Below are 9,412 nucleotides of genomic sequence, written 5' to 3'. Positions count from 1 at the left end.
TATTGCCCTTGGTGGTTAGATTATCCCATTGGGGAGTATCCCAAAAATGAGGCATGTCATTATAAGGGTAAGATATCAAGTTATATCTCCCATTCACAGTTTGTGCATTATCAACAACTTATGTTTTCTTCGTTAATGACATGTATTACTCTAAAAGAAGCTTGATCCATCCGACCACCCGCGATCCATCACTCGCATTGCACTTGCATCTCTGTAGAGACTCTTTTAACCTCTGTAGTAGAGAGCTCAATTTCAATCTAAGAAAATTATTATAACACACTTACACACACTTTCACTCTCGTCTTGCAAAGACTCAAATATAACGATTTTGCACATTCTAGCCTCTGTAGGGACTTAAAATGAAATTTCCCAAACAATATAACCAAGCACAGTATTTGTCTCAACCTCAATCTTGACCTTGATCTCACTCAGAGTCTTGATTTGAATCTCAATCTAGATCTCAATCATCTCCATTGATTATGAAGAACACATTCTCTCTCTCTCTCTCTCTCTCCCAATATCTATCTCTCTTTTTCATAAACCTATGAGTGTGTATAAGTTGTAAAGGTATAGTTATATTCTAAAAACGTGATAATCAAGTTTTTAAAACCTAGTTACACAATGGGCAATAATCTCTGTACAGACTCTTTTAACCTTTGTAGTAGAGAGCTTATCACAATTTTAATCTTAGAAAATTATTATAACACACTTACACTCACACTTTCACTCTCGTCTTGTAGAGACTCAAATATAACAATTTAGCACATTCTAGCCTCTGTAGGGACTTAAAATGAAATTTCCCAAACACTATAACCAAGCACAGTATTTGTCTCAACCTCAATCTTGACCTTGATCTCACTCAGAGTCTTGATTTGAATCTCAATCTAGATCTCAATCATCTCGATTGATTATGAAGAACACATTCTCTCTCTCTCTCTCTCTCTCTCTCTCTCTTTCATAAACCTATGAGTGTGTATAAGTTGTAAAGGTATAGTTATATTCTAAAAACGTGATAAGCAAGTTTTTAAAACCTAGTTACACAATGGGCAATATTCATAAAATTTTGTGAGGCCATGGCCCATGTAGTTTTTTTTGTCAATCACGTGAGATAAGAAAACAGTGTCATTATTTCAAAAGAAATATTCACGAGAGAGAACTTTGTGACGGTAGTTTATTCACGAGAGCGTGCGTGTATAAGTTGGCGGCGTCTAATCAAGCTAAGAAAGGGTTTTGGCGACGCTGGCAATGAGGCTTTCCACCTCATCCTTGCCGATGCCGAAGGCTATCTCTAGCACCTCCTCGGGGAGGGGTGGGTAGGCGTCGAAGAGAGCGGCGGCGAGTTGCGAGGTGCCCGGGTTCTGGCTATTGAGGGCGGAGATGGCGAGGGCGGATTGGTGCTCGTCGGGGTTGAGCTGGAAGTGCACAAGGCCGCGAGGGAAGACAAAGAGATCGCCGGGGGCGAGGGTCTGCTCAAAGAGGGTATTGTTGGGCGTGGCGGTGACGAAGCCCACCTTGAGCGTGCCCTTGGCCAGGAAGAGCACCTCGGTGGCGCGGGGATGAACGTGGGGCGGGTTTAATCCCTTGGGGTCGAAGTCGATGCGGGCGATGGACAGGCCCTGCGTGTTGAGAGCAAAGAAGTTGGCTGCACTGGCCAGGTTGACGGAGACGCCCAGCCCTTTGATAGGTTTGGCGGGATGCTCAAGCATCGTGAACTTGAAGTCGGCGTCCTGCACCTCATCGGCCGGCTTGCAGGCGAACCCGTTGAGGGTGATCATGCTGGTGTTATCCGCCACACAGAAGTCCTGCAGAGGGTCTTCATCCGCGGCCCTCACTTCTAATATGAGCGGAGACATGAGCATCACCGCCAGTAGAAGCAGAAAGCTGCTAGCTGCTGCCATAGCTGTGGCTTGCGGACTGTGAGCACGCTGGGATATTGGAGATGATGAGGAGCGAAAGCTGTGATATTGGAGATAGATGATCAGAAGAATAGGCTACGCCGATCCTCATGCGCCTGACGTCGTATTTATATGCTGCACGACGCCGCTGGCTGGAAAGAACGAGTCTTATCATCCGCTCTCCAAGGAACCAGTCCTATCCGCTCTAAGAAAGAGTCGACGTTCCCGCTATCTGATCTGCCGGAAGGGAGGACGTCACAGTGATTGACGTAGTCTCCGACCATCACCTTGTGATTTATGTTGTATCCTGACGCTCGCTGTAGTCTTCTATCCTCTACGTGCCACGGATGTGCCGGCCATACGTGCCACGCAGGACTCCAAGTTGAAGGAGTCAACATAATTTGTTGGTCCAAGTCCTTTTGGAAGTTGGGACCACACGTGACACGGGTGTGAATGTGACTCGCCTTCCTGTTCTCAAATGAATCTTTTAGAGAGAGAGAGAGAGAGAATTGTGACTCGCCTTCCTTCCTTTTTTCTGATGAATCTTAGAGAGAGAGAGAGATGTGTTAGTAGGGGTGAGAGAGAGAGAGGGGGGGGTCTATGTGCTAGTAGGGGTGAAACAAACCTAAGCTCTCTAAGTGTTTGCCACATTTTAAAGGCACAAAAGGCACATTTTTCTTTGGATATTTTAAGTGTCCACCCACTTGTGTGTGAACACCCTCTTAATAAGAGAACATAAGATGGGGCTTTGGTGCCTCTATAAATCATTGTACATGGTGAAAGTATTATCATTGTTGCATTATGCAATCTCTCACTATTATTAGCTATCACATCTTTCTCTCCCTCTCCCTCTCCCTCTCTCTCTATCCCTCTCTCTAAGTACTATCTCGATGGCTTGAACCGCCATCTCTCTTTGCACAAGTTCTACTCCTACACTCACATCATTGGCACCTTCCACCCACCATAACATGAGCTCTAATCATGCAAACACAAATATAGTATCAGAGCCTTGATCCATGATACTCCCATTAATCACCTTTCATTTAGTAAGAACCCTTTTTTCCTCTTTGCCTAGGCACCCCCTGGCAATGTTTTTCCTTGTTCTCCCTCTATAGAGAATCATTCTTTGAGATTTTTAGTGTGTTTTGAAGATAACACAGAGCCTCGAGGGGCTTATTTCAACTCAAAGAAAATGTGGTGAAAACACATCATAAACTCATGGAAAAACATAATTTATAGCATTGAGGGCTACATGTAAAATGAACAATTTCTCTTAGGGTCTTCTAATCGGTGATACAAGCTAAATGAGTTTCAAGTTTAAAGGCAAACCATCAAGTGGGTGATGAAAACCAAGCAATCATCGATTTCCTTTACTAATCGAGTGATTAACCCTAATCACTCGATTAATCCTAATCGAGTGATTAGGGTTAATCACTCGATTACTGAAGGTGATTAGGGTTAATCGAGTGATTAACCCTAATCACCTTCAGTTTTTTGAAGTTCTCAAGTTCCAAATCATTGACTTGTGAGTTGATATTCCCATATATATCCACCCCCTTCATTTGTTGCGTTAATCGCTTCCTCCAAACTACACTACATTTTTGCATATGCTTTTAGGGAGGTGGGGGAGCATTGCATAATCATCAAATCAGAGGCATTGCCTTGAAAAAAAATTTAATGCTTTTCTCAAGTATGGAAAAAACCAACAAATTTAAGCTCTTGAAGCCACAAGAAATTGCGGCTTTTCAAAAATTAGGGTAAAGTTGGCGTAAGTATAGCCTCTACACAATCAAGAATTCGGCACTTCATCAAATTGAAGACCTTGCACACCGATAAGTTTTTGGAGCTTTTCCACAAGAAATCCTTTTGCATTAAAGCGACCATGCCACATCAACAACAAATCCTTTTGCATTAAAGCGACCATGCCACATCAACAACAAATCCTTCATTATAGCTTTTAAATCGAGCATTAAGAGGTACTCTCCCTTGGCCCTTGAGATGCAAAATGATATTCCAAGTGTCAATCGCTTGGTAATGACATCAAAGGATGATCTTCATAGACATTACACCAACGTGGTGAGTTTTTCAAACTTCCAACATTATCTTCTAATTTTGTATGATTTATGGGTTATATGCTAGGGATGTCTCCCAACATCTCAATATTTGGATATCTTTTTTATAAGCCTTCTATAGAAGGGTTTGCTTCTTTTTATCTTACTTTCCCTACTTAGAGAGAGAGGATTGTCTATAAACAGACTAATGTACGCAATTGGACCTAACATGAGAATTTCATGTGTTAGCATCATTGTGTGTTTTTGTATTACATGATTGCAATCTAAGAGCCCAAATCATCATATTGAAGGTTATGTATCACTCTTAGCTGACACTTCACTCTGAAGAGGGTTTTGTTGGATATTTCGGAGTCTAGTAATTGTCAAGTGCTGTGTGAACAACCCCTTAATAAAAGAATATAAGATAAGGCCCTCATACCTATATAATCATTGTATATGGTGGAATTATTATCATAATACAATCATTATTGTTATATATGGTGGAACTATTATCATAGTACAAACATTATTGTGATGTGTAATCTCTCTCAATTGTTGGGCTACTATCACATCTCCCTATGTCTCTTATACATGGTGGAATTATTCTCATAGTACAAACGTCATTGTGATGTGCAATCTCTCTCAATTGTTGGCTATCACATCTCGCTTTGTCTCTTAATCTCTCTCTCTCTCTCTCTCTCTCTCTCTCAAAGGGGCACCATGGCCATGGCTTGAACCTGAATTTCCATTTGTTTTTGCACAAGTTCTTCTCCTACACTCACATCATGGACATGTTCCACCCACCATACATGAGCTTTAATCATGTGGATACTAACAGTTTTTTTGGGGAGGATCTCCCCTTGTACTATAATTTATGGGATCAAAATTTGGTATGCATATTATTGGGGACTAATCCATGTCAAAGCTTCATGCGTTGCATTCGCATTTGTAGCCACAATTCAAGCCTAACTGTTATGCATTGGATCAAAAACTCATTGCATTACACAAAATAAGGAGAAACCCATGTCCTAAAATGCACTCTATTTCTAGTTATATTTTTAAATTATAGTTTATCTCTATATCCTCCATCAGGTTTGTTTCTTATTATATATTACACTAAATTTTTTAAAAAGTAACTATATAAATATTAAGGTCTATAATTTGTTCAAGTATTTGATTTTTTAAACTAACATTACTAAATTAACTTTTGTTCAAAAATAAGATCTAAAATTCTACTAGTATCCAATTTTCTTTTATAAACTATATACATAAGTATACAAACGTGGATTAAATTTAGTTTATGGAAATTTATCAATGTAGAATAAACTTAGGTTGGATAAGCATATAATCAGAAATTTAAAACTAAGTATAAATAGTTGTAATAGTTTTAAAGAGTACACTTGTTAAGGTATGAATTACCGGTTTACGTTTAAAAAAAATTTGATGCATACAAAAATAATTACTTCATGTAATATAAAAAAGGTTAATATGTTTTTAAAAGATGAAGTAATTAAAAATATATTTTTTTATTGAAAATATGTTTTTAATGAAAAAATAAAAGATGATGCCTAAAATGTATTCGTGTTTGAAAGTGGAACCATTAATAGGACCATGTAGATGGAATTTATGAACTTAGCTTCATCAAATCTAGAAATATAGGTGTAGAGCGGTTTAGGAAAGGTCCTTACATAAAATAGGGGTTATCCTAATAGATTAATCGTATATGGAAAATGTAGTGAAGTAGAAAAATAAGAGAAGGTGAAGGCTCATAAATGATCCACTGCTTCTTCTCTCGACTTTGACATGGTAAGCGAACTTAAGGTAACCTATATATTTTATCATTAGTAGCCTAAAGAAGATTATACAAGAGGAAAAATCAATCAATATGGCTTCCTTTATATGGTAACAAGATATTTCCCGATGTTGTTTGACCATGCTTTGGGTGCCTGCTTCAAGCCATACAAGGCTTTGCATAAACTGCACACAAAATTTGGATGTGCATTGCTCTCATAACCTAGTGGCTACATCATCATGTAAACTTGCAAATTAGCATGCAAGAATGCATTCTTTATACCCATCTAATGTAAAGACTAACCATTTGATAGCTCTCATAATCAGACTGAAGATCTCCTCTCATAGTCAATGCTAGATGTCTGTGCATCAACTAGTCTTAATATCTATTCATATACAGATCCATCTGAATTATGCTTGATCTTGTAAACCCACTTACATCCAATTCCCTTCTTATCCTTGGTCAAATGCACTAATTTCCATATCACACTAATTCTCATATCATACTTGCATCCATGGCATCTTCCCATTTTCAAAGTATCTACTCAAAACAAGTGGGCTCTATCTCCTATATTTCTTTAACCATGTAAGAAAAGTGACAAGCATTAGGACATTTTGGAGGTCATTTGTAGGGCCTTGTAAGAAAATGGTCGATTCTTATTTTCTCTCTCTAGAAAAAATCTTGAAATATTAAAATAAAGAGAATGTAAAAGTCATAAAAGTGTAGTCTCTGAGCCAGAGAGGTAAATTTTCTCCCAGGCGGTCGTCTTAAAGTTCGTGGGAACCTTCTTTGAAATGATACATTTGAAACTACAAGAATAAAGCTAGTTCAAGAGGGAAGACAGTTTGGAGGGAATTAGAACCTTCATCTCTAATTTCAAAAGACAAATACAAGCCTTCTCTTACCATAGCCAGTCATATTCTTTCACTCTGCATCATATAGTATACTTACTCATTTTCAGAACACTCCAATGGAGAACAACCATGTACACACTCATTCTAGTGAAGAGTCTAATCATGAAAGCATTAAGAGGAAGTACCATTTTCACATTGATCTAGATAGTGCGTATGCATCCATTCAAAAACGCAGAAGTGGACAACTATTGCTCTCATTAGATGTTAAAGATCATATGAGGTTGTTGAGGAAGCAACACATAGACCTTTGGTGTGATGGCTCCATCTATCCTATTGACCCCCATACTGCTTCACCTTTTCAAATCGCACAACTCTCTTATGTTTTGCAGGTGATGGCGCCACAGGCTTACTACTAGGATATTGCAAGTCAATTTCTTACATGTAAGAAAGAGAAAGGCATTATTCACAACACTTAGCAAATGAGCTTCTTGGCTTGTCTGGTGAATGCAAGACACAAAAAGTTAGATTGGAAGAACAAGAATGTCAAATCAATAAACTAAGAAGTGACCTCCGCAAATATAGAGAAAAAGACACAATCATTGGACATACATACGAAAAAGAAAGCTCAAAAACATCGAGAACTTGAGGCTCGATTCTGGAGGCCTAAAGAAGAGAATCCAAGCCATAAGGTAATATTGCACTAAATGCATTCCCATTCACATGTCTTTTATGTTAGCAGTTAATCTTATTTTATTTGCTGGGCCTCTTTGTGATTTACATGTTCTCTACGTTAGTAATGAGTAGTGCTATATTTGTAGGGTTGTCATACATCCTGACAAAGAGAATATCAATCCCAATCTTAATCTAGCAAAGCAACTAAAACCATTCGTGACATCAAGAACGGCAAGAGAAATGATAAAAGAGAAGAAGTTGAAGGTGGTTTAACGAGATATAGTGGATGAATTTATAACCAACAATATAGTTTCAGCTGCGGGCGGATATTCAATTCACCATGGATTCAAGTGGAGTGAGTCGTAAGAGTTATAGTGCCATGCAGAAGTCAGTGTCATCCCTCCTTGAGGCTAAAGGCATTAAAGCAAAGCTACTTCCAACACCTACAAAAGTTTGGAGACATAGGGAGGAAATAAATACAACGGCTTCACTATGTTGGTCACTCATATCACATTGTAGGAGAGTTTAAGGGAGAAGCTGGCAGCATATTCTACAATGAATACAACAATATATTCATGGACTTGGAGCTCTTGCAAAAGAGAATGGTGGAGTTATATGATATTACATTTGAGGAGATAGGAGGTGGAGTTCTATGATATTACATTTGAGGAGATAGGTGTAGTTTAGTTTGTCATCAAGCTTGATGAGTGCAAGATTATCAAGGAGAAAAAAATGGAAAGGGTCACAATAACACTTATGAATAGGGGTCTTTGTAATTGCAGTAGGGATGAACCAGAAGTCAGTGCCATCCCTCCTTGAGGCTAAAGGCATTAAAGTAAAGCTACTTCCAACACCTACAAAAGTTTGGAGACATAGGGAGGAAATAAACACAGAACGGCTTCACTATGTTGGTCACTCATACCACATTGTAGGAGAGTTTAAGGGAGAAGGTGGCAGCATATTCTACAATGAACACAACAATATATTCATGGACTTGGAGCTCTTACAAAAGAGAATGGTGGAGTTCTATGATATTACATTTGAGGAGATAGGAGGTGTAGTTCAGTTTGTCCATCAAGCTTGATGAGTGCAAGATTATCAAGGAGAAAAAAATGGAAAGGGTCACAATAACACTTATGAATAGGGGTCTTTGTAATTGCAGTAGGGAGGGATGAACCAAAGTATTTTAGTGTGTAGTCAAACATCTGGTGGCTAGGTTCATTTGAGGTCAAGAAAGAGGACCATGAATCCTTGTTTTAGGTATTTGATCATATACATATCCCCAATCTCATCAAAGAATAGATGAATGCAACTAGGATGCTCCATGTAGAGAAAAAGGGGGAATTTCAAGTCGAATGGCATCTTGCGGGTGACTTGAAGACTCTCAAGTGCTTATTTAATTGCAGCAAAGGGGCCAATGCAAAGTCTCCATGCCTTTACTACATGGATTCCGCAAGGGTGATGGACTCTAAGTGGTGGAGACGACCACCGAACATACAAATTTTTGATGAGAACTTTAAACCAGTGTTTGAGATTCCTCTTTCCAATGTGCATATATGCATGCTTTAGATTGACACCAACATTACACACTACATGGTATGTTTCTAGCTTACTGTTGTTTCCTAGCCCTCGATACTAACTTACATTGTATGTTTTCTTATGAAGCATATTCTCTACAACCACATGCCTTACTTTATCAACAAGTATGGAGATCCTAGCATTTGGAACACACAAGGACTCGAGAAATCACACTATATGGCTTAAAATGCATATTTCAAGCACACACAACATGGTGGTGGAAAAACTAAGGCGCAAACAGCCTACAAGAAGTGTTCCAATGGTTCTATAGCAGGATACTACAACAACTACATAAAAAAGAAACCTTGAGGTCATCCAAACTGATGCAGACACTCAGACATATGGAAAGGAAGAGATTGAAGCGTTTCGAAGCATTTAAAAACTCAGATGCCATAGAAGCACAAAACAAATGGAGAGAACAAAAGATTTTTGTTAATCATCGTTGGATAGATAGATGTAACACATAAGTCTTTTACAATGTATCTTTCCATTCTAATGACTTTGGAAATTCCAGTGAATTCGGCTTTCGTTTATATCTTAGCAAACGGTGTTTGCCATACTCTTCTAGTT

At 38.7% G+C, this 9,412-nt stretch overlaps 1 pseudogene; it reads right to left on the bottom strand.

The window, feature by feature from the left end:
* Positions 1-1,217: 1,217 nt before the first annotated feature.
* LOC147626377 (germin-like protein 8-5 pseudogene) lies at positions 1,218-1,898 on the bottom strand (annotated as a pseudogene).
* Between the last annotated feature and the right edge of the window lie 7,514 nt (positions 1,899-9,412).

Source organism: Cibotium barometz, chromosome 22 (assembly GCF_041138505.1).
Source record: "Cibotium barometz isolate CiBa-2024 chromosome 22, ASM4113850v1, whole genome shotgun sequence".
NCBI lineage: Eukaryota > Viridiplantae > Streptophyta > Polypodiopsida > Cyatheales > Cibotiaceae > Cibotium > Cibotium barometz.
Note: the sequence above shows the minus strand (reverse complement) of the source record. Positions and strands in the feature narration are given on the sequence as shown.